This window comes from Apis florea, unplaced genomic scaffold, assembly GCF_048593485.1.
Source record: "Apis florea isolate Af1SG1 unplaced genomic scaffold, ASM4859348v1 contig_3170_pilon, whole genome shotgun sequence".
NCBI lineage: Eukaryota > Metazoa > Arthropoda > Insecta > Hymenoptera > Apidae > Apis > Apis florea.
This window is the reverse complement of record NW_028256714.1, coordinates 829,683-855,330: the sequence shown is the minus strand read 5'-3', so window position 1 is coordinate 855,330 and position 25,648 is coordinate 829,683. Positions and strand designations below refer to the sequence as shown.

Genomic DNA, 25,648 nt, shown 5'->3' with positions numbered 1-25,648 from the left:
TTACAAATGGCGGAGTAGGGGGGATGCTCAACAAGTCGAAACCAGTCGAGCGTAGTACGAACGCGAATCGTCAATTTTTTAGAATTATAAAAAATATTTTCCGTCTTCGGGCCTTGAATGTAAAATCAAAACAAATACGTAAATACAATAAGATACGAAATATGAGTTGAACGTATAATGAATTAAGACGCAATTAAGAAATAAATATGTATAAAATATGTATGTGTGAATTGATCGTAATGATCTAACTATTTTTATTTCTTAGTCAATAAAATGACGAAAAAAATTTATAATAACTATGTTTTAGTTAAAAATAAATAAAATCTTACCACACCTGCATAAAATCGAAGAATCCTATACTTTCGAAACAATATTGTTTCGATCGAAGCTTCGATCAAATGATAATTTGCACAAACACGACAAAAGTTCGAAACACGTTTAATTTTGATATAATAATGATTAAATAAACACATATTAACTAAATAATACTTGATAATATATAATTATAACTTAATATACACTAAATATCCGTAAATATACACTATTATATCGTAATTATACACGAACCGGTAAAAAGCAACTTGCCATCACGACTTTTAAGTGTAGACTCACGTCATGCGCACAATAATGCGCAATAGCGTCTCAGCTACAGTATCATGCGCACAATAATGCGCAATAGCGTCTCGACTACAGTGTCATGCGCACAATAATGCGCAATAGCGTCTCGGCTGCAGTGTCATGCGCAATAGCATTTCGGATATAGCGTCAGGTTGGATATTAGAAGCCTTCCGATTGGTTAGAATTTCAGTTCTTTATTATAATTTCGCGCGAAAATTAAATTATATATTATGTTTTAATTGAGTGCGCATGATCAAAAAATCAAACTTTGCCACTTCTTCGTGGCATCCATATTGAAACTTTTTGTATCTTTGAAAATAAATCAGTAATAAGTTACATAAAAAAAAAATCGATATTCAAATGAATGTCTAAAATATAAATTAAAATAAAACAATAATCAAACACAAATTCCATCTTAGAAAAACATAATACGGACTGCAATTGTCAAACAAATGAATAAAAAAAAGAATAACTTAGTGAAAGAAATACGAAACACGTATTAATTGTATATTAATACACAGTTATGAAAAATAACTATAGAAATAAATCACATACTTCAAAATAATACGAATTATAAATTAAGAAAATGTATTAAGTTCAATAAATTGAAACATATTAAGGATAGTAATAGTAACACATAAAAAGGGACGGTAAGAAAAAATTAGATATAATAAGAATTGACTATCAACGCCATCTCTAGATATTTTCAGAAGAATGAAATCAAAGAGATATCTTTAATCTTTAAGAGATGGCGCTGAAATAAATTTTTGTCCTCTATTTACATTTCTCTTATTAAATTCTGTTCTTTCTTTGTAAATTTCATTTGTGGTCCTCAATATTTTTATTCTATCCCTATCATTGTCCCATTTTTTCTTTTTGTTTGCTTTATAAAATTTATGCAAAAAAGTATCAGTTTTTGATTAAAAAAGTATACAACTTACTGTACGTAGATAACGTATTAACAATAACTTTCCATCCGTCCATAACAATTTATATTAATTTATATTAATTACAATTAATTTATACTCACGAATAAAATATATATATTTTTTAAATTCAGAATTCATAATTTTAAAATTATATAATTTTAAACTGAACATATTGATGCGTTTAAGGGATATAGCAACTAAAGCAGAACAAATATGATTTTTCCTCGTTCGATAACTGCAACTCATCGGGCAAGTTCAAACACGTAGACATGTCGATAAAAATACTCTATATATATAGACACTAAAAAAAAACGAGAAATGTGAAAAATATTTAAAAATTAAATAATTTGTTCAATATTTTGTTAATATCCTAATTAAATTTATATTTTTTTGATATAATATAATGATTTATCTATAATACTATATTCTATTAAATTTATTAATTATATTTATAATATGAATTAATATTATATTTATATACATAACATTTAACTTATTAATTTTAAAAATAATTTCTAATAATCATCGATATATATTTACAAATTAAAAGAGAGTTACTCTTATGAGATTAATTTTCATATTATAAATATATTAAAATATTCCAAATGCCATTCTTTGACACGATCAATCAGGATTATGAACAGTAAACATATTAACAAGTTAACATTCATTTTTAAATTATAATTAAATTTAAAAATCTTTAAAGGACATCATCTGAAATAATATGTACAAAATTAATAGAGTAAGATTATATGTAAGAAATAAACAATATAATTTAATATAAACAAAAAAATTCATCGTAATCAGAGTATAAAAGACTCAAAGGTGAGAGAAGAAAAATAGAAAGGGAATGAAAGAGAAAAAGAGAGGGAGAGGGGAAGGGGAGGATGGTGGAAGCTGGCTGAATATTTTTACCCAAGCCTGTTAACTACACTCTGTTATTTTATCTCACGTACGCAGTTTTTCCACCACTACCATGCTGTTACGCAGGAATATAAGTTTTAAGGCGTGTTTTGATAGCGTCAGGGTGTGTCAGCTGGGGTTTCCTACCTAATGGATCACTTCTTCGTTTATTCGTTCATACTTTTTGAAGTATATGACCCCATGATACCGCGAACACTCCGATAATTTTAGTTATATCGTAATTATTGGTGGAATCACATTGCAAAAGAGTGAAGAAAGAAGAAAGAATAGATTCGAACGTGTCGAAAGTAAAAATCAATTTTTACCTTTCTTTCGAATTTCTTTATAAATTCGGTTATAAAACGATTACAAATCGATTATCGTTAAAATTCAATCAAATGTTATACGCAATTATTATACAAAATTATTAATTCGTTTGAAAAAGTTTGAAATCGTCGAAATTGTCGAAATTCTTGACGTGACAAAGTGTTGACAATTGCAATTCTTATCACCTAAAAGGTGTGAAAAGGAAAAGGATAAAAGTGGTTCATCACGAACGTATATTTACGTGAAACAATATTTTCGTTGGCTTTAAGAAGGTGGTGACAGAATATTTCTCTTCTATCCCTCTCTTTCTATCCCATATACATATTTCGGTACAGAGCACTAGAATGATACAAGAAATTGTGAAGACACCATCAATCGTCGACTTTGCGTTTAATGCTCGATACTACGTATGAGTATCATATTATTATTATTATTATTATTATTATTTATTGTTTCATTCTTCTTCAATCCTATAATCATATTAAAAGAAAACGAAAACACAATTTTAAAAGATATAAGAGTAAAAAAAAAAAAGAATCGAAAAGCAGTATAATACTTATGTACATTCGAAAACAAGAATGAGATTAATTGATTTGTTAAATAACAAACCATGTTGTGTTAGGTTCACCATGATAACCAAACAACGTTACGATTGTGTTCAGAGTATAACTCGGTTCATTCAGTTCCTCTTGCTATGTGGCATCAATTTCATTCAAACACAATTCGTACACAAAAATATTACACACAAGAAATTAAACATCTTACACACGTTTCATCTAAAAATCATTATATATTATTTCGCGTATAAAATTTTGATTTCTATTTTTTTTTTTTTCGAATCCAATTTAATTTAATTTACAAACATTTCGATATTTTATTTCGATTTATTTTATCCATCCATTTTATAACCTTTCTTTTCAATTACACATTCGGTAGCGTAAAAATTTGTGGCGTAAATGCGATTAATCACGAACAAACTGGCTTCCAAAAATCCATTTCACGTAGCGTTCACATAGCGACGTCACGTATAGGGAGAGCTGCAAGAACGAAACGTTGTTATTACAGATGCCACTCGTTCAGGATCCCGGGGTATATTTCAAACACAAAGAAGCCTCCTTCCAATCCGGAAGAGTGACGCCTAATTTTCGAGATCGTGAGTTCATAGATTTGTGAAAAATCTGCGAGGCCAATTTATATGATATAATTTTAACCAACCAACAATGCCAACATCTGCTAACAACTTTTAAACTAAAGACTTTCGCAAACTTATTATCCAATTAATAATTACTTTTATAACAATTAAATCGATACTTATAATTAACAAAATTTGTAAAAGAAATTGAAATTGAAATATATATCTTTCACACTCGATGAAATGGATCAATCTCGAACGAATAAAGAATTGTACGGACGAACAGGTTCGATCGTATTGAAAACAGCGAACAGGGGAGGAGGAGGAGGAGGAGGAGGAAGAAAAGGACGAGAAAGGAAGGGAAGGGTTGACAGGGAAAGGACGAGAAAGAGAGAGGAGAAGGAAATAAGGGAGGGAGAAACGGAGGGAAAAAGAAATTCTAACTGAAATAACATTGGATGATTGTGGTATTGTCAACCATAGTACTCGCGCACGCCTTCGCGTTTCTCTCTCCCCCCCTTCTCTTCCTCCCTGTTTGACCCCCCCCCCTCTGAAATCGTGTCCTTCCACCCCTAGCACCCGTCCTATCCTAGCCCTGCCTCGGTTTAGGCGCTAGAATATAGGCGCTGGTGGATAGAATAGACGTGGGGTGGGTGCAAAGGGGGATGAAACAACACCCCGTTCCCACCGATTCTCCCTCCCTCTTTCAACGTCGCCGCCGCCTTTTTCTCGCTTCTCGGCCCTCCCCCCCGTTCCCTAAATGCGGCCAATAAAAACAACACCGTACCGCTCTCCTCGCCACCGCACCACAGAGAGAACAAGGATCGTGGATACAGTGAATTATAAAAATAACAGTGCGAAACGATCGAACAATCGGTCTCTTCATTCTCAATGGCTCGCCCGTGTCATTTCTCTGCCTCTCGCGAAAATCTCTCTCCCCATTCAAGACTTGCGACAACTGCTTCCCTCTATTCTCTCCTCTCTCTCTCTCTCTCTCTTCCATTCCATGCTTGTTTATCCTCTTATTGTATCTGGGCTGGGTGAAAATTGTTGGAAAAACGGAGAGTAAGAAGGGTCTTTCCAAAAAAGATTCAATTTTCCTTTAAATGGATTAATAGTATATTTGGAGTAGTTTTTATAGAATCTTTCTTAACGTATGATACTTTCAATTAAACATATCTCTGATAAGTTTATTCTTATTGTACCTGGATTGGGAATTGTTGGAAAATTGTTGAATAAGAATCTCGCCAGTAAATAATAGTATAATAATTTTTATAGAATTTTTTTAACTTACGACAACGTATGATACTCTCAATTAAATATATCTTTGAACATAACTTTATTCTTATTATATACCTGGATTGAGTGAAAATTGTTGGAATAATGTTGAATAAGAACGATCTCGCCAATAATAGTACATTTATAATAATTTTCTTAACTTACGACAACGTATGATATTCCTGATTAAACATATCTCTGATATAACTTTATTCTTATTGCATCTGGATTGGATGAAAATTGTTAGAAAGGAATAAGAAGATTTTGCCAATTCGAAAATAGATCCATCCAAGATCTTAAATTTTCTTTTAATAGACAATAGTATTTATAGTAATTTTTATAGAATCTTTCTTAACTTACAACAATGTATGATACTCTCAATTAAATATATCTCTGATATAACTTCATTCTTATTGTACCTGGATTGGATGAAAATTATTGGAAAAATATTGAATAAGAACGATCTCGCCAATAATAGTACATTTATAATAATTTTTTTTAACTTACGACAACGTATGATATTCATGATTAAACATATAACTTTATTCTTATCGTATCTGGATTGGGTGAAAATTGTTGGAAAAGAATAAGAAGATTTCGCCAATTCCAAAACAGATCCATCCAAGATTAAATTTCCCTTTAATGGACAATAATATATTTATAGTAATTTTTACAGAATCTTTCTCAACTTAACTTATGATACTCTCGATTAAATATATGTTTGTGCGATACTTAATTCGATCCAAGCAAATTTGGTGGAAGGCGAGATAGATAAAATCCAATAACTTGGATCCCTTCCCTTCCTCTCTCATTCCGGCCGATGTTTTCCTTCTTTCCACCGGCATTCCACAGATTTTCTCCCGGGTTTTCGCAGCGTCCCCCTCTTCGGATCCTTCCCCTCTCCCCTCGCGCGTGGTGCACGCGAGTACACGAACGCCTACTCGCCTCGGCGAAGTCAAAGAGAGATAAAATCTATAAATATGTGGGAGGCGCACGCGACCCATTCCAGTGTTTGTTCAACCAAGAATAACCTCCGTTTCTTCATCGTACGCAGAACCCCGAGAAGAGGCTGGTTTTGTGGCTTGACGCAAGCCTAATCCAGGGTGATGCTTCGTTAACCACCTCCGGCAAACCTTCGAAAGATTTTCGTTAACAACTTGTGCGCGTTTCCCTCGCCGGTATCACCTTCGTTTCGAATATGCCTCGAAGAAACTTGACTTGGTTTAAAAATTCTTCGAATACGTCGTGGAAGGAGAAAAGGTAGAGATTCCTAGAAAGAATTATTTTTTTAATTATATTATGCAGAAATGAAATCATTGCTAATTAAATTAACCATAAAACGATGGAATGATTCTTCGAAGGACGACGTCATAGAAGGAGAAGAAGGAAAGTTTAAGATACACTCGTTGCTTCTTAATAAAATTAATCGTAGAGCGTGACTCTTCTTTAATATAAACGTTGAATCTATTACATTCTTTGAATCCTTATTTTCATGGACACAACTAAGGATCTTTATCTAATTAATATTCGATATCATTTGCTCGATATTTCATTACAGTTTTCTACTTAATTATCCTTAAATTCGTTTCTCGTGATATTCTTGAGACGATACTCGATCATCCAACAATGTGGAATTCGAACAATTTGTCCGACCAAGTTTGGCACGTTGAGCGAGAGTCAGTTAGGTAGACGTGAACCGGCAGCAGAGGGGAATTAGTTAGCGGTAAACACACCTCATCAATCTTCCTCGAACGTCGTCGTTCTCTTCATCATCGCGACACGGTGTACCAGCGATCTGAAATACCCGCGACACGTGTCTCCATTAAAGTGGCGCCCGTTAAAAACACCACGAATATACGTCATTTTCTGGCCGAATCGTTGCTGGAAACCTCGTTCCTTGCAGGCAATTTATGGACTGTCTGGAAAGCGTAACACGTTCGTCAAAAATTTTACACCGCGTGCGGATCGTTTCAAAGATATTAAATAGAACACGAGGAATTTAACTTTTATTATATTATATCGTAGACGGATGGATAGCTGTTACGGTGATACCTTAAGTTGAATGTTTTATCCATCTATGAATGTTATTCGTTAACATCTCCGTTTTGTTCATTTATTTGAAATAAGCGGATCCAGAATATCACAAAGGATTAATAGGTAAAATAAAGCGATTTATTATAATAATCAACACTTTTCCTTTAAACTTTACTTTCCTTTTTTAAACAAAAGCATTAAATATAAATACATTCCATCTCTCTCTTCCATCTTCATCAAAATACAACAATCATTAGTAACTGTGATTCACCACATATGATGAATGAATCCATCAATGAAATTTTCAATGTTCTAATCTTTTATAAAAATTCTAAGAATATTATTCGTTAACATCTCTGTTTTGTTCATTTATTTGAAATCTAGAATATCACAAAGGATTAATAGGTAATATAAAAACAAAGCGATTTATTATAATAATCAACACTTTTCCTTTAAACTTTACTTTCCTTTTTTCTTTTTTAAACAAAAGCATTAAATATAAATACATTCCATTTCTTTCTTCCATCTTCATGAAAATAATACCAGTAATTATAATTCACCACATATGATGAATGAAATTTTCAATGTTCTAATCTTTTATAAAAATTCTAAGAATATTCTGAATATTATTCGTTAATATCTCTGTTCTGTTCATTTATTTGAAATCTAGAATATGACAAAGGATTAATAGGTAATATAAAAATAAAGCGATTTATTATAATAATCAACACTTTTCCTTTAAACTTTACTTTCCTTTTTTCTTTTTTAAACAAAAGCATTAAATATAAATACATTCCATCTCTCTCTTCCATCTTCATCAAAATACAATTGTAACATTAATACCAGTAACTGTAATTCACCACATATGATGAATGAAATTTTCAATGTTCTAATCTTTTATAAAAATTCTAAGAATATTCTGAATATTATTCGTTAATATCTCTGTTCTGTTCATTTATTTGAAATCTAGAATATGACAAAGGATTAATAGGTAATATAATAATCAAAAATAAAGCGATTTATTATAATAATCAATAAAGAAAAGCATTAAATATTGGAAATACATTCCATCTCTCTCTACCATCTTCCTCAAAATACAACAACCATTAGTACCAGTAACTGTGATTCACCACATACGAATGAATGAATCTACAACGTATAACACTACTACTTATTCCATAAGCATGGAGCAGCAAAGCAAAATAAACAAAATTAATCACAATCCTCCGTATTCGAAGGAAGGAAGGACAGTAGTCGAGCGTCGATCGCGAAGAACGGAAAGTCGATTCTCCGCGCAATTTGATCGCAAAATTCCTTGGTTTCTCGAGGAAGAAACGAGTGGAGACGGTGTTGAAGAGGAGCCGGAGGGCCGGTGTCGAGAAATCGTCCGCCATTCTCCACACCTGGCAACAGCCAATGGCGGGATAAAGCGGACAGGAGAGAGCTTTTCGTCCTCGAACGCCACACCCTTCATTGTGACCACATATCGACCGAGTCTCTCACAGCTTGGGGCTGCCTACCCCGTACTAATTGTAAGTACTCTTGCCGTACTTGTGCGCGCATGTGTGAGAGTGCAACCGGCCGCACACGCGCAAGCCTCACACTTCTGAACACGGTCACCTCCGAGGCACCACACGAATTTTTACCACGCTCTCCTCCAACATCCTCTCGTTTCGTTGCTGATTAGCTTGCTTATCGGTAAACGAAGTTAACTTGTACAACTTCTTTTTTACACTCTTACTTCCAGCTTACGAAATACAATAACCATTAGTAATAGTAACCGTAATTCATCATAATATGAACGAATCTAGAACGTGTAACATTACCTTATTCCATAAGCAACGAAATAAACAAAATTAATCACAATCCTCTGTATTCGAAGGAAGGAGGGAGGGACAGTAGTCGATAATCGAGTATCCAAGACAAAATTCGTTTCATTACTTTCATTGATGCGTAGAGATTACAATCGAGTAAAGTATTCTTTCAAAGATTGTTTTTCTGCCGCTTTGAAAAAAGAAAGAAAAGTAAAATAATTAAATTACCTTCAATTTTATATCGTGATTATACATATGTGTTACGAACGTTTGAAATATTTAGAATGAAATTGGATTGAAATAAGGATTAAACGGTAAATACGAAATTCGTGTATCGCCACGAGGTTACGAGGCGAGGTATGTGCGGTCAGGTTGAGGGCAATAACCATCCACTTTAGGCTCAGCAAGGTTTCTATACGGAACGAGAATGCGGAGCTACTAGCCTGGGTAACCCTCGAATAATATTTTCATATCCCCCGGCCAGGACTTTTCTCCTCGCCCGATCCGCCACATATCAACGGCAGGAAATTATTTTTCACACTCTCGTATCCTTTTCCTCGGCTCCCCTTTTCCACCGCGACGCTGCGTCTCCTTCCCTTGAACAGATGAAAAAGGAAATTCAGTTTCCAAAGGAAATTCGTTAAAAGAGATTATATCCAATACTTACGCACGTAAAGTCCAACATTACCTTTGATAAATTTTTCTCAAAAAATTTTTATTTCTCGATATTATCTTCTTCAATTCTATATTTATCCAAATGAATATATTTGGTGGGGCAAATATTTACATTTACCATTGCATTTATTTTGACATTCGCGTATCGATTAATTACAAAATATATATTATTTGCATCACGATGGAAGAATTAAAACATAAAATATATAACAATTAAGAAAAAATCCCTTCGACAATTTATTATTAATCGTAAAATTAATCGAAAACACTATTGGAAGACGTAGAAACCGATTACACGAAAACGGAAGATCGTGATCAGGGGGACGGAACCCGCCACGGAAGCGTAACACGGTTCTATGTGTACATATGTACATATATATATATATATATATATATACATACACACATGGTGCATACCTATAGGCAAACGAGGATGCAGCGAGCAGTCCGGCCTAAATGTTATTCCATGCGACAGAGATTGCTTCTTCAGGTAACACGGTCCAGCCGCCGCCGATCTAGACGTTGGAGACCTGCACGAGAGAGAGGAGAGTTCGTCAAATATGTATGCGGATAAACACGGGCAACGTTGACAGAAATAATATCCGCGGGTGAAGGCGATTGCACCTGTCGCTCGCCCCCCTCCCCCCCCCCCCGCACCGTAGAAAAAGAATTTTCTTTCGCTTCTCGTGCTCCCCCTTTTTGCAACCTTGACGCGTCAACTTTCCACAACTTTGGAATTTTCTCCTCTCGGAGAAGTGTATACAAGAGTGGTGCGAAGTTTGAACCAAGTTTTCATAATTTCGATAGATTTTAATTCGAAAGAGGTTGTCGAAATTCCCGAAGTTTCGATCGAATTTCGGATAAATTTTTCTAGAATTTGAATTATACGTATATATATATATATATATGGAAACTGGAGATTTGTGGTGATGTTTGAAAAAGAATATTTGTAACGAAGAGGTTTCTTGATTCATGCGATTCTAGCGTATTTTTCGCGATTGAATCATCTGTTCGAGTAAATGCCAGAGAAGAATTTTTCTTTCTTAATCGACTAGAGCAAAATTCACTTACTTAGAATACCACCAAGTATCCCTCTTCCGTGCAAATTGATTTTAAATTAGAAAATTCCAGGGAATAGGAAAAGAGCGCAATTTGACACAGATGTCTCGAAGGAGATCGAGCAGACGAGGACACGAGTCCCATTGTGGAATAACCGATGAAATGACCGAGAAATCGTAGCCTGACGTTCCAACATAATAGGGATCTAGCCAGGATTTCGATCCTTTTCTTTTCGATCTTGGGATAAGATCGCGCCCCGGTCCACGCGAAGATTTCCACCGAGAATGGTCGAATATTCGCCGATTCGGCCAGCCTTTTTCACCGTATTGTCACGCTTTTAAAGGGATCGAATCTCCAACCTTGGTGGTCCAACCTTCCGCATTTTCTCCCACCATTCACCGATCGTTACCTCGATCTTAGTGGATCCAAGTAGAACGAGATCCAATAACGTATTTTAATTAATACACGATAGTTGAGAAACGGTGACGAATTTCGCTCTCGAAATTCAAAAAAAAAAAAAAAGAAGAGCGATAAATAAAGGCTCGATTCATTTAATTGTTGGAAAAATTGGTTGGAAGAAAGAAAATTCGAGGAGAAATAAGGGAGAGACGTCAAGTTGGAAAACGAAGGAACGAAGTGGTTTGTTCCGTATCGACGGCGTAATAATAATAATAACGCGGCTGCTCGGTTGGTGAACGGCGGGCGTCGGTAACGATTTTAATAAATTTGGCGCTGGCTAAGCTGCAACAACAGCGGCGGGTATGAATTAAGAGGGCAACACCGAAACACACCGCTTGGATAAACATCTCGAATTAGGCACCCGGGGATTCTTTTACTCTCCGTCCATCCGCGTGCAACCAGCGAGCTTTACGACTTCGGTATGTTACGGGCTGACGTCGCTCGATATGTATATGAGGCGCTTAGAAACGCGGTGAAATTGCGGTAATGGACGGGATATTTTACACCCGAGAGAGTTTCCCCGCTCCGTGTCTCACGGATTATCTCCTCCTACCCCGCCCTTAATCCTCCTAACGTGACTGCTGCTTGATCGATTGTGTCAAAATAGTCTATTCCTTACCCCTCCTTTTCTTCTTCTTTTTCTCCTTTGCTCCTTATTATATTATATAGAGAGTATTTTGGAAGATGTTAATCCCGCAGTTATTAGCTTCAATGTGAATTATAAAGGATAGTTAATAAATTGACTGCAACGTGACTGCTTTGATAGATTGTGTCAAAATAGGCTACTTCTATCCCTCCTTTTCTTCTTCTTTTTTTCCTTTTTCTTATTATATTATATAGAGAGTATTTTGGAAGATGTTAATCCCGCAGTTATTAGCTTTAATGTGAATTATAAAGGATAGTTAATAAATTGACTGCAACGCGACTGCTTTGATAGATTGTGTCAAAATAGGCTACTTCTATCCCTCCTTTTCTTCTTCTTTTTTTCCTTTTTCTTATTATATTATATAGAGAGTATTTTGGAAGATGTTAATCCCGCAGTTATTAGCTTTAATGTGAATTATAAAGGATAGTTAATAAATTGACTGCTTTGATAGATTGTGTCGAAATAGGCTATTTCTTACCCCTCCTTTTCTTCTTCTTTTTCTTCTTTGCTCCTTATTATATTATATAGAGAGTATTTTGGAAGATGTTAATCCCGCAGTTATTAGCTTCAATGTGAATTATAAATAGTTAATAAATTGACTGCAACGCGACTGCTTTGATAGATTGTCAAAATTTCTATCCCTCCTTTTCTTCTTCTTTTTTTCCTTTTTCTTATTGTGTTACAGAGAATATTTTGGAAGATGTTAATCCCGGAATTATTAGCTTTAATGTGAATTATAAAGAAATTATAATTAATAAATTGACTGCAACGCGACTGCTTTGATAGATTGTGTCAAAATAGTTTATTCCTTACCCCTCCTTTTCTTCTTCTTTTTCTTCTCTTCTCCTTATTATAGAGAGTATTTTGGAAGATGTTAATCCTGGAATTATTAGCTTTAATGTGAATTATAAATGAATTATACCAGAGAATTTTGGAAGATGTTGTAATCGCAGAATTATTATCTTTAGCGTGAATTATATAGGATAGATGAGTTTGGTAGTAATAATTGGAAAAGTATTTTTTCGTATTATTTAATAAACTTTTTTTTTTTCTTCTTTTTCTTATTACTATATTTTAGAAGATGTTAATTGCACAGCTACTAGCTTTAATGTGAATTACAAAGGATAGACGAGTTTGAATTGGAAAAGCATTTTTTCACGTATTTTAATAAACTGAATACGCGACCGTTTCGATCAATTGTATCGAAATAGGCTATTTCTATCCCTTCTTCTTCTCTTTTTTCTTTTAGAAGATCCCAGAGTTATCAGCCTCAATGTGAATTATAAATGATCGTTAACAGAGATATTTCTATCCCTTCTTTTTTCTTCCTTTTTCTTCTTTCTCTCGTTGCGCGAGACTATTCTAGAAAATATTAATCGCTGAACGCGAATTATAAAGAGATAGACGAGGATCGAAAATGATAATTGGAATGTGATATACATAAAGAATCGTTGAAAGGCAACACGGTTCGTTAAAAATTTTTCACGTTCGTTTTACATTGCGAGAGATGTTGGAGACGACAGATATGCTGCGGGAGCAGGAGTACGGAGGAAAACGGTTTAATGGTTCACGACTGGCGGTTCGGACAGTGACGTGACATCCGAATGGAAGCTGCATCTTGTCAGCGCGGAAAGAAGTCTCGTACCGTTTCGTTCGAGCGAAATGAACCGTTCTCTTTCGCGGCTACAAACGCGCGTGCATTTAAAAAAAATTACTTCTTTTAGCGATCAGACAATAACGAGCTGTTCTGTAATACGAAATAAATTTTACAATCACTACTTAACTCTTTCCACTCGTATTTCGTATATTTTATTATATATTTACGTTAGTATTAGATTCTAGGGATTCTTGTTACAATGTTTTTCTTTTAGTTTCTGCTTAAATAATGTGTATAAAATAAAATAAATAGATAAAATACAATAAAAGATTTTTCCTCTTTTGTTCCAGTTCCTGAGATCATTTATTTATAAAAACAGTCTTCAAGAAGAAAAATAAAAGGCTACGTAAATTTCTTTATAATTACAGTTAAGGACTTGTGAAGCCTTACTCGGCTAACCTGGCTTTTATTTTCCACATTTTCGAGTAGCCTCGAATAGCCTAACGATAATTTATGGATTTTTCAAATTCTTCTTAACCCAAAACGGCAAGTTAACTCGCAAATATATCCGCAGAAAAACGTTTTCATTTCGATCGAATATGAAAAGAAATTCCCGGTTGATCGGTAACCTTTTTAAATACAAATACGAAAGTGCGAGAAGAAAAAGGAAAATTCGCAAAGCACGCAATTCCACGTAGTTAATGACATTCCAGAACATAGCACGCAGTGTTATGCTCCGCTCTTCTCGAAAAATCTCGAAAAAAGAAGAGTTGTGGAGGAAAAAAGAGAAAGAAAGAGAGAGAAAAATGGAAAAGCCAGGAAACTAGCGGTGGAAAAGAAGGAGATAAAACGCGAAACGTATTTACGGGAAAGTGGAAAATACGTAAACGAGTTGGGGTAGGCAGAGCGACGCCCCCGGTTTCGACGAGGCGGCAGTCAGCGTAAATAGAGCCCTGTGAAATTGTCCGCTGTTCGAGGAATCGAGAGTGCATCCGATGTGCAAATCGGTTTAACGAGAGGTCCCCCTCCATCCTTCCCTCCTCTCCCTCCCCCGTCGCTATTCCGCCCCCGTAAAATAACAACAGGCATCGTTTCCATGCGTCGCCGCATTTTCAGCTCGACGCCATTATCTCCGCCGGCCTGCCTCTGCTCGGACACGGCGGACCACGGCGCGATTATTCGAGCCTCGAACACGGAATTCGTTTTATAGCGCGGGATATCGTCCAGAGTTCGACGATATGGCGGAGCTCGGGACTGGAGGATATCATTTCGAAACGATCGTTGGAATATATATATGTATATATATATATATGTATGTAACGCGGCGGCAGAGGCCGTTTTTTCGATCGATATATCCGATTGAATTTTACGATATATATATATATATATATATAACTGGGAATTATTTGTATTTGTATTTGTATCGCGCGAGAGTGTATTTTCGTTTCGGTCGACGATAATTTCGAATTTTTCAAAGTTTTTCTTTCCTCGATTCCAAGTTTGACGATCGTGCGAAATAACATTGGGAGGGGTTAAAAGGGGGGAGGGGAATATTCGTAATAACAGGAGCGCACCTTGCGAATTTTTTTAATAATAAAAACGTTGCGATCCCGCAAGGTAGGAGGTAATATAACGAGCCTCGGAATATTCGAGTACTTTTTTCGTTTCAAACGAAAATTTTCATTCCGTTTCTCCGTTTTCCATCATTCTCTCGTAATTCCTTTTCTTTCGAGATTTCAAAGGAAAAAGGAAGGAGAGCCCTTTCGCTGCAATACGAAAATTTTTCTCGTAAACACATCTCTCCACTCTTTGCTACATATTCCACGATGCATGTCTGTTGTAAAAACGAATTTTCATTTCCTTTTCTCCATTTTCCATTCTCTTCTTTCGATCTCGAGATTTCAAAACGAAGGAGAACCCTTTCGCTGCAATACGAAAATTTCTTGTAAACAGATCTCTCCACCCTTTGCTATATACTCCACGATGCATGTCTGTTGTAAAAACGAATTTTCATTTCCTTTTCTCCATTTTCCATTCTCTTCTTTCGATCTCGAGATTTCAAAACGTAGGAGTCGAGAACTCGTTCCAGAGCTCTTTCGTTGCAATACGAAAAGTTCTCTCCACCCTTTGCTATATATTCCACGATGCATGTCTGTTGTAAAAACGAATTTTCATCCATTTCTTCTCTTTCGTTCCAGAGCTCTTTCGTTGCAATACTCTCCATCCTTTGCTATATATATATTCCATCTCTGTTATAAAAACGAATTCTCATCCATTTCTCCATTTTCCACCATTATCCATAACTTCTTTTCTTTCGAGATTTCAAAACGGAGGAGAGGAGAGCCCGTTCCAGAGCCCTTTCCTTGCAACGCAATTTCTCGTAAACGTATCCCTGTGTTAAAAGCAGTAGAGAGAAAAAAGAAAAAAAGGGGAGAAAGCAAGATGCAACGTGTAAGAAACCGTGTGTTTTACTTCCGAATCCCGGAGAAATGATCGCGAGAGGGATAAATGAAGAGAGGAGGGGGGAGGGGGGGTGTGGAGGGACTTTGGAGTGGAGCGGCGCTGTTAAGGAAAGTCTTATCAGGGAGAGGGGCGGAGGAAGGAAAAGCTGAAGGGAGGAAGGCGCGCTTGTGCCGGCGGTGTTTGTTCAGCCGCAACTTCTCTAAATCTTTTGTGCATCGCGGAGGGTTGCTGCGCGTACGTTGTCTCGTGCACGCTCGGTTACATATGTGTTACCTACGTGTGCAAAGCGTCTTCGGAACAATGCTTTTACGCGTGTGGGAAGGGAAACTTGGGGGCCAAAGTTGTTGAAAATTTTAACCATCCTTGTTACCTCTTAATTTTCCTAAATTAGATTGTAATAAAATTTGTACCTTCGAATCCGCATTATTCGCGAATAAATCATCGTTTAGCTCGATCGATACTTTTAGGCGCGGGGAAAAAATATTATTCTCTCCGCCTCAACCCTTATTCCAACAACAAATAAACCATCGACGAATCCATATCCATTAACCAACGAAGACGCGACTTGGAATACCAATCATCGTTCGTCAATATTTTCAACTCTTCGATCTGTTTGTTTAGAAACTATTTTTAATGCATCGTAAAGTGTATCTACGAGATGGTCTCTCGATCCATCCACTAATACGAGAAACTGATGATCCCAGGCAGAATCGTCTCCCGGAAGGATGATCGTTGCGTTTCGATCCGCGATGGGATTTTTCGATCGGGTGGAGAGATCGGGAGGAAGAGGGAATGGCGAGCGAAGTCGTCACCTCGTCACGAGCGTTTAGCTTCCGTTTCGTTTGGTCGGAACACAGATCGGCTGTCTAAAAGACACGAAGCAACAGCCAAGACAAACCTTAAATGCTTGCTAACCAAACAGTCGGAATTAGCCGCGTTACCCGCCCACGGAGGGAAACTGGCTGGCTCTCGCCGGTTTACTCCTCTCTATGGCCATTATCTTGCGCGCTTCCTTCGCTATCGTCTCTGAAGGTGTGCATCCTTGCCGACCGATGCTTTTCGCGCATTTTCTTCCTTTCGATTCCAATCATCAAAATCGAGACTCGTTGTATTCGAGAAACATAGGGATTTTTCTTAATAATCGTTGCAATACTCGCTCTTCTGAACAATTTTTGAATAATATACGATATAAAATTCGTGACAAGTATAAGTGTTCGAGAATGGACGTTTTGGAGAAGCAAAAGAAAAATTTAAATTGGCAAATACGCCAAAAACGATCGCTGGTTTTTCGGTGGAGAAAGGGGAGATGGAGGAGGAAGAGCGTGGAAGAGGAAACGACAGTCTGGCAGTAGATTTATTTCCTTAAGGCAGACAATGAGGAAGGAAATGCGGCTGATACGTTTTCAAGAAAAATAAACGGTATCGCGGCCACAGAAGGGGGGACACGACAAACTTGGACTTGGGCCGCGTTTGTTTTCATCCCGGACGAATCGGTCGCATTATAATGTTGCTAAGCCCTAATCAAAATAACAAGGGTTCGGAACGTGATCCCGCTTCGATGCTACTTTCACTTTGTCGAACCATGTAAACACGAATATCGATAATTCGAGCGATGTGTGTCAAAAATTATATCGAATTTATCGAACGATCTCAGAAGTCAGAACTACTATGTAAAAGACAATTTCTATCGCTGTTCGATCCTTTGCACTCGTATTTACATTTTCACGGGTCAGACTCGTGATTTCGGCCCAAACACGAATAGCACGAGTGGAATGAATTTTTTTCAATCGAGATTTAATTTTTACGCCGAGAGAAAATCACGATTCTTATAACTCTACGTTTGCAACGTGGTCTATCGCCTGGATTTCGTCGAGGTAAATGAGAAGGGGTTAACTCTTTGGCGACTTCTCTCCGCATCAAAAAGGTCGTCATCGTTTACGATTCGAGTTGCTTTGACGCGAAAAAAATCGACGATAAAAACAAAATCAGCGAAAGGGTTAAGAAGATTATCGATCAATAGGAATCCCTAGGATGTAATTATATGTATAATAATAAAATAATAGGATGGCGACTATAATTCAAATTTAACCCTTTAAAATTATTACGATATTTATACTTACGAGAAAATTTCCTAAAAAATTATCTCTCTACGAATCGTGAAAAAAAAAGAGAAAAAGAAGGCTCGCCTCGATTTCCACCAATGAATGAATCCATCCCTGAATCGATTTCGGCTCAATTCACCGTCCATATTTACGACAACGAGACGTAAAGAGAGGTCTTTCGGTGGATGTTGCATTAAATGCGCGGAATAAATCTGCGGGCAATAGAGATGGGACGGGAAATGAGGTGCGTGGAAGCGAAACTGCGCAACCCTATCTACGCGGAGCCACAACCGCAGAATATCACTGCACATCCAGATAATCCCGGTGCCCTATTGATATGCTGATGGTGAGACGTGTCGCGTGAAATTGCCACCCGGCACGCATTGTCCGCTTCAATTCCGCCCGGGCCCTTTTCAACTTCGCACCCTCGCCCCCACCCGCCGTTCAATCCTATCGGCGCGAGCCAGCTTCCGCGTTTCCACCGAAAAATCCACCGTTTCCTGCCTCCGTCGTTCGCGTCCTGTCGAATAACAACGAGAGAGAGAGAGAGAGAGGGATTTTTCAGAATGCGTTAAAAAATTTTGGAAATGGATCGAAGGGAAGATGGAATTTCGAAAAAAAAGTTGTATTTAACAACAAAGATTTAAAGCCACCTGGATTCTCTATGATCGAGCACGAATTTTAGAGTTTGATTATATCTTATCTATGTTTAAGGTACTCGTATTAATTTGAAAATATCAGGGGAGGAATTCGAATCGAATGATTGGAAGGGAGAGTTGGGCGTTAAAATTTCACTCGGAAATTTTACTCGCAAATATACGAGATTTGTATCTATATAAATACTCAACAAGATGAGTATAAAATTCTTGATACTCGGCGTAAATTAAAAATTTCGAATAATAGTTTATTCCCACCTATTATTCACGAACGATAAATTATTCTCAACTTCAACTACTTCAAATTTGCCGGCATCGCCGGGTTTGGCCTTTCGAAGGAGGACTCAATGGCATACTTTGCATTGCTCGGCGAGAGTAAGAGGGAAATTTATTTTTCGATCGGGGCGGATTGTTGATACGACGTACGTACACACTCGTACACGGGGTTACGTTGGACGAAACGCGAAAAATCGGGTATGCCTGGCACACGGTTGGGCGGAAAGTGGTAATGCTAACCAGATTAGCTTTTTCTCTTAGAGGATTTGAGAAACAGCAGACACGGTGCACCGACGTGTTTGTTATCTTTATGCGCGGATCGCATCGGAAACGCGCGCGCCACGGCGCGTCATATTCTCTTGCATGGAAAACGCGCGGAAACGGCGCGGCGTAAATCTGGACGAGTTACAAGCTCGTGGAAGATATGATGCAGAATTGCTGGTTGCTGTAAAGACAAACAAAAGGAACCACGGAACCTGGAAACCGGGGGGGAGGGGGGGGAGATGTGGACGGGGAAGCGTTCCAATTATGTATTCGTTCCGAGTTAAGAAAAGGAAGTTGGACGCTCGACTCGATGGTTTCGCTTAAGAAAATTACCATTCCTCGCCAATTTAACTCTTTCGTGGCTACCGATTCAAATTTTGAGACGTTTATGGACGAAATATTCGACCAATTGTACGCTATTAAAAATTTGAAATAATAAAAATTCGGTTCAGAATAATTAAGAAAATCATTTCGCATAAAGTAGGTAAATAGGTAAATTTATTGTTAGATATCAGAGAAATCAACTTCTCTCATTGATGAAGAACGGTCGAAATATCAAAAATAAAATATGGAATACGAAACTCTCGCGTCGAATCAACAGTTACGTTACCGTTGTATCCGAAAGATGGTGCAAAGATCGGGAGAGAAAATATCAGAGGAATTTACTCGGCAAACAGAAAGTCGATCGATTAGGATTCCCATCGGGTTAATTAACCGGTCTATTAGACCGATGGTTTTCTCGTTCCGTCGATCAAAAGCGTCGGTCGAATTGGACACGCGTCACTTTCGAGGTGATCCCCGCCGACAACGATTTTCACTTATGCTTTTTCTTCCATGCTTTTTTGCGCCCCACTCGTGGCTCGGCCGCGAGTATTGGTTTACACGAGTTCCTGAGTTCGGTGGTCCCGGGAATTAAATTTCATCGTTGTATAAACAACCGAGGAGCAGACGAGAGGCATACGGAATCCGTAGAGACTTCCTTCGGGTTAATCCGATCGGATGATACCGTGCCTCGATGCGTACTCGTCGTTTCTTTCACGCGATAAAAATAGGTTGGGAACACGGCGTTTCCTCGTTCGGACACGATTGCTCCTCCATTTCAACGGGAACGAAAGCTTTAATCGCGTTCCAATCGTTGTTCCAAGCGAGATCAACCTTTTAATGGCAGGTATGCATATCAATTATGCTTAGGCTTAATCAATCAAAGGTGTCGTTGAACTTGAGATCTTGAACTTGAGGATGTTTGTGGAAAAAAAAATTTTTCTAATTATACGAGAATATGAGATCATGAATGGGATTGTTGTTAATCGTGGATTATTCGGGGAGTAGTTCGCAAGAATTTGCGTATTTATTAATTATTCCGTTTGTTTTTAACGCTTTGTTAACAGATAAATGCGTGTTCTTTTTTTCTTTTTCGAAACAGAAAAATTTTGCAATGAAACGATTTCTTTCGAATCTTTCTTGAACGTTCTTTCAAACTTTTTATCACCAGAACGTTCGAATTTCGAAGTTAGCAAAGCAAATATATCTTTTTTTTTTTATTGTATTTTGCATCTGTTCTTAAAATTCAAAATCAAACATGCCTGACTGAAAAAGAAATGATCGAATTTGAAAGTGGTATCTATGTTAAGAAATCATCAAAGCGATACAAATTCTAAATATTCGCCAACCTAACCTAATTGCATACGAATGCAAAGAAATAACTGTCTCGAATTGTCTCTATGCACTTTCGAAGTTTATTCATGTGTACGTCTCGGTTAATTATATTTATATTCGCGATAACATTCATTTTCGTACAACATTGTCTAAAATGTGTCGTCAAATTCCAGACGCATTGAATTTAATGATGAAACAGGTGATCGTGATCTCACATCGCGCCACAATAACGCCAATCGTTATCAGATTCTCGTCTGTTTTTCTTATCGATTCGACAAATATTACAAATAATCTTATTCTTATGTATCGATTGTTACGTGTTACATTAAAAATGATTAATAATCTTTGAACCCATTGCCTATCCACTAACCTAATTTCTATCTCTGAGTTAACCTATAATCGAACAAAGTAACATTAACCTTCAAATGGAGATTTCAATTTCCAACATTGAAAATCCAAACTGAATTTCTCTAAATTAAACACATTACTTCTAAGATTAGATTATAAATTCAAAGTAACATTCCAGCACTAACCTTCAAAACGTGATATCTATGTTAACCACATTACTCGTAAGACAAGTATAAAATCCAACTAACATTCTAATACCAACCTTCAAATTTCCAGCATTGAAAACGTGATCCAAACGTAATTTCTTTATGTTAAGTACATTACTTGTAAGATAAATATAAATTCCAACACTAATCTTCGAACGGAGATTTCAATTTCCAATATTGAAAACGTTAACCACACCGTATATCGAATTAAGCACTGCAAGACGAGTATAAAAGCGACAATTTAATAGCATTAACTTTCAAACGAAGATTGAATTGGAAAGGATGAAAAACGCGAGTCTAAGCGGACACGTCGCGAAACATTTACAGAAGGCAGCACTGTGCAATGTATACTTTTTTCCTCCTCGCGAACAGCGTGCGTCATAAAGAAAATGTAGTACTTTCCTTGGCGAGGACGTGACGCAACGTGGCGGCGAGGCCACGAAATTCCGAGTTTATTGTTTCTGCCGGGCAAAAAAGAGCCCCGGCCATATTCACCGTCGGCCGATCGTATGGGATAGGTCATGGCGGTGGTTTATTTGGAAAGACCTCGAAATTTCTTAAACACCTCGTCGAGAGAGGTGCTTGTCGACGACTCAACGCGAAAACGAGGATAGAAATTATTATCGTTTTTATCGTCTTATCCCCGATCCTTCGTCCCAAACTTTTTTTTACATTTGTAACTTGCTCGAATTATAATATAACCGTAAATCTATCTCGTGTTTGAGAATTTTTTCTTTTTTTTTTTTTTTTTTTTGAATTCTTCTTTCTAAATTCAATATTTTCGATAGATTCGAAAAAACTCGCCGTTATTCCCTGCCACTATTTACACTATGCACGTTCAAATAACGTTAACGGTCGGTAAAATGTCTGGAAAATTCGATATTGAAAATATTATTGTGCAAAAAAAAAAGAAAAAAAAATTATAATATTTATATGAAATATTTTTCATTATCGATATTTTTTCGAAGAAGTATTGAAGTACACGTGTTGAGAAATCAAATCGAATAATTCCACTTTTAGTAAATTTCTCTAGTTTTATTAGCCGGATAATCGTGATTCAGTGGTTGAATATTTATATCATCTTAAAAAGAGATGTGTAATTTATTTCTAAAAGATTATTATCATAAAAAATTCGTAAATATTCGTAACTCCTGAAGATTATTTGAAAAAATAATACCTATAATTTGGGAAGAAATGGAAGAATCTAAATAACGATTTCTTTCTTCTTCTTTTAAAATATTGTCACGCAATATTCTTATACACGTGTTGTTGTTACTTGACAATTACATTTGAATTATTCTCGTAATTGCAAGTTAGTCACTTCCAGTGATACGCAGGGAATGTCACATCTTTTCGTCTTTAACAATGACGAAGAAAAAACCGCCACCATCTTATCAAATGGATTAACCGTTGGAGAAATTGGCTACGGCGAGTGACGACGAATTTAGATAGAACGCAAGCAAAAGACAATTAAACTTTGGCCGAAAGTTCGAAAGCGTTCCCCGTGTAGCCTCGAGGATAGCGACGGGGGAGGGAAGGGACCGAATCGAAACACCTAGAGCGAACGTCGTTTCATTTAAATGAAAATTAGACGTCGGGTCCGTGTCATCGATTTTTCCTTTGTGAAATTCGCGCGTATGTGCGAGGAAACGAAAAAGAAAAAGAGAAAATCAAGAACGATAAAGTCATTTTAAAAATAATATAATGATCTAGAACTAACTTGCTTAAATTAGATAATTTTATATCTCACGTATTTCTTCTTCATTCTTCACTATCGATTCTTCGAAATTATTTAAATAAAATATTATTCGAATAAAACGATACCGGCTGATAAATATTTTCATAACGTTTAAAACAAAAATGCAGGTATGCAAGTATACCTACACGTAGATTCGTAGAATCTTATAAAAATATATAACGAGTGGTGTTTATACGAAAAATATTTACGTATCATGTGTGGAATAGATGTACTAACAAAATTTTAATGAAAATTATGATTTAAGATATATATATATATATATCCGTAGAACGTAAAACTCGAAGATTATCGATTTTTACCAACAGAGTTACTTTTTGATTAAAAAATTATAATTCGAATATCTTTTCGCGAGCGACAATGAATTTAAAATTAGTAATATTACTTTCTTTTACGATCGTCGCAAACATTCGTGTTGCTCGTCGTCGGCTAAATTATGGGAACCAATGCCAGACAATTTTTATCAAGGATCTGATAAATCATTGTATGAAATGTTGTCTTAAGATAACATTCCTGTTTGTTGTCTCGAAGGCTTCCGCAATTTGCGAATTTTGCAATTACATTCTTAACCTGCAGACTGTCTGCAAAAGATTCTCAAGATCGTTATATAAGTATATATATATAAAAATTCTTTATACGTATTATACGTATTTCTATTACGTTTTCGCTACTTTATTTTTATATAATTTTAATCATGGTTTTAAATTTTATCTATATGGAATAATCTATAAAACCGTATACAATCGTATTCACTTGTAGCAAGTATTATTACGAAACGAAAAGTGGTCGTAATTGGTTAGGAAACATCGAAGTAAAAAACTCTTGGTTACCGTTCGATCTATCGATTAGTTTGAAAAATTGTCGCGGATGGCGCACGTGACGTGTCGTGAAACGCATTCGCGGAACTAGGAAACGAAAAAGTGGAACATCACGCCGATCGAAGATATTTTGAGAACCTGGATAGAAGTTTGGGAGAGGGGGAGGAAGAGGAGAAGGAGGATTCGTGAGGAGCAGTAGAAACGCTAAGATGGAAGCCGAGGTGTCCTCTCGAGTGTTTTCGCAAGACTGGAGTCGAACCCTTGGAAAAACAGACGCCAAATTGAATCCCTCGTCTATAAGAACGTGATGTCTCTCCCTTATCTATATAACTCTACCACTCAAGAGCCTTTTCCTCCGGGGTTTCTGCAGTTTCTTCGTCAACGGATTACACACCTATCTGTATTTCTCGAGTAAGAAGTGTCGTCGCGTCTTTGAGGACGAACCTCAATGAAATACACACAACTTCCATTCCTTACGACGCAGTCGAGAGCATTGCAACGATAGGATCGATAAAATTATCAGTTTCAAGATTTGAGTAAACGTACTTTTGATTATTTAGAAATCCTTTCTTATTTCGAAGAAAAAAAAAAAGTATTCGTTCGTGATAGATCTTGATTAGATATCAAGATATCGATTTTTGATACGAATATTCCAAAATTGATTGAAAAAAATATAAGGCGTTCGAATAATTTAAAATATTTACAAGATATCGAAAGACAAGTGACGGAGGACAATGATTAAGATAATGATTATTAATATATTTGAAACGATCGTTACCACTAGTTGCGAATCTCCGATGACTAGTACGAAATTTTTCACTCTGTTCTCCGTAAACGTACACTGTCAAATGTTCCATGAGGTAAGAACGCGAATCGATCAGGATCAAAGCACCACGTGGTCGTCGGTATTTTTTCACTTCTAAATTTTCCGTAATTCTGCGACATCCTTCCCGCGACTACAGGATAGGAAACAGCGCTCAAAATTGTTGAAACTTTTCAAAAGAGGAAGAAAAGAATTCGGCGAAATCCACGAGCAAGTTTCCAATCTACCGTCAAATTCGTTAATTTGACAGTACCGGGGAAAAGTATCCGACGGCCGTGAAGTCGCGCGCGGAAAAATTTCGCGTGTGTTCTCACACCACACAGGGCGATGCTCATTGTCTCGCTTTTGTTGCGTCGGCCCTGCGCGAGCTACGAGGGCGTGACTAGGTTAGGACCGTCGCTCGATCCTTAGCAACGTAGCCGCAGAGGCGTCCACGCTTCTCCCTTTAATACCGACCTTCCTATTGGCCGGCGCTCGTAGGTGGAGTCACATGATCGCGCTCGACCAATCACGTGGCTCGTTGGATAATAGGCGGCAGGCCGTGACAGCGTTCTCGTGATTTTTCGAAGCGAAGCGCCACGCACGGGTCGCGCAGCCGTGCTGGCCGACACTGAACACTTCGCTTGCTCGCGAGGCCGAGGCCCCAGTGTGTTTTTACTCGGGGTTGAGTAAACTCCGACCTGTTGTGTATCATAATACGCGTGCACGCGGGTTTACGGGTTAGCCTCGCATCGACCACTGGATGCACCCTTGTCTCGCACCACGCCGCGCCTGTCTTCCCCGATCGACGAGACTAACTTGCACAGAGT

General features: G+C 37.0%; 2 long non-coding RNA genes across 4 annotated transcripts in view; one reads left to right on the top strand and one right to left on the bottom strand.

The window, feature by feature from the left end:
- Positions 1-7,358: 7,358 nt before the first annotated feature.
- Positions 7,359-25,260, bottom strand: LOC147657340 (uncharacterized). Of its 2 annotated transcripts, none has more exons than XR_015292538.1 (3): positions 24,795-25,260; positions 10,128-10,240; positions 7,359-9,631 (listed from the first exon to the last, which is right to left on the bottom strand). It is a non-coding gene; the product is annotated as an uncharacterized LOC147657340 (long non-coding RNA). The 2 variants fall into 2 exon arrangements; XR_015292539.1 differs by lacking the exon at positions 24,795-25,260 and adding an exon at positions 21,499-21,761.
- LOC105735279 (uncharacterized) overlaps positions 8,715-25,648 on the top strand; it is a 32,209-nt gene continuing 15,275 nt past the window's right edge. For both annotated transcript variants that reach the window (XR_015292536.1, XR_015292537.1), the window contains exon 1: positions 8,715-8,753. This is a non-coding gene — a long non-coding RNA (uncharacterized LOC105735279). The remainder of the gene's footprint in view (positions 8,754-25,648) is intronic.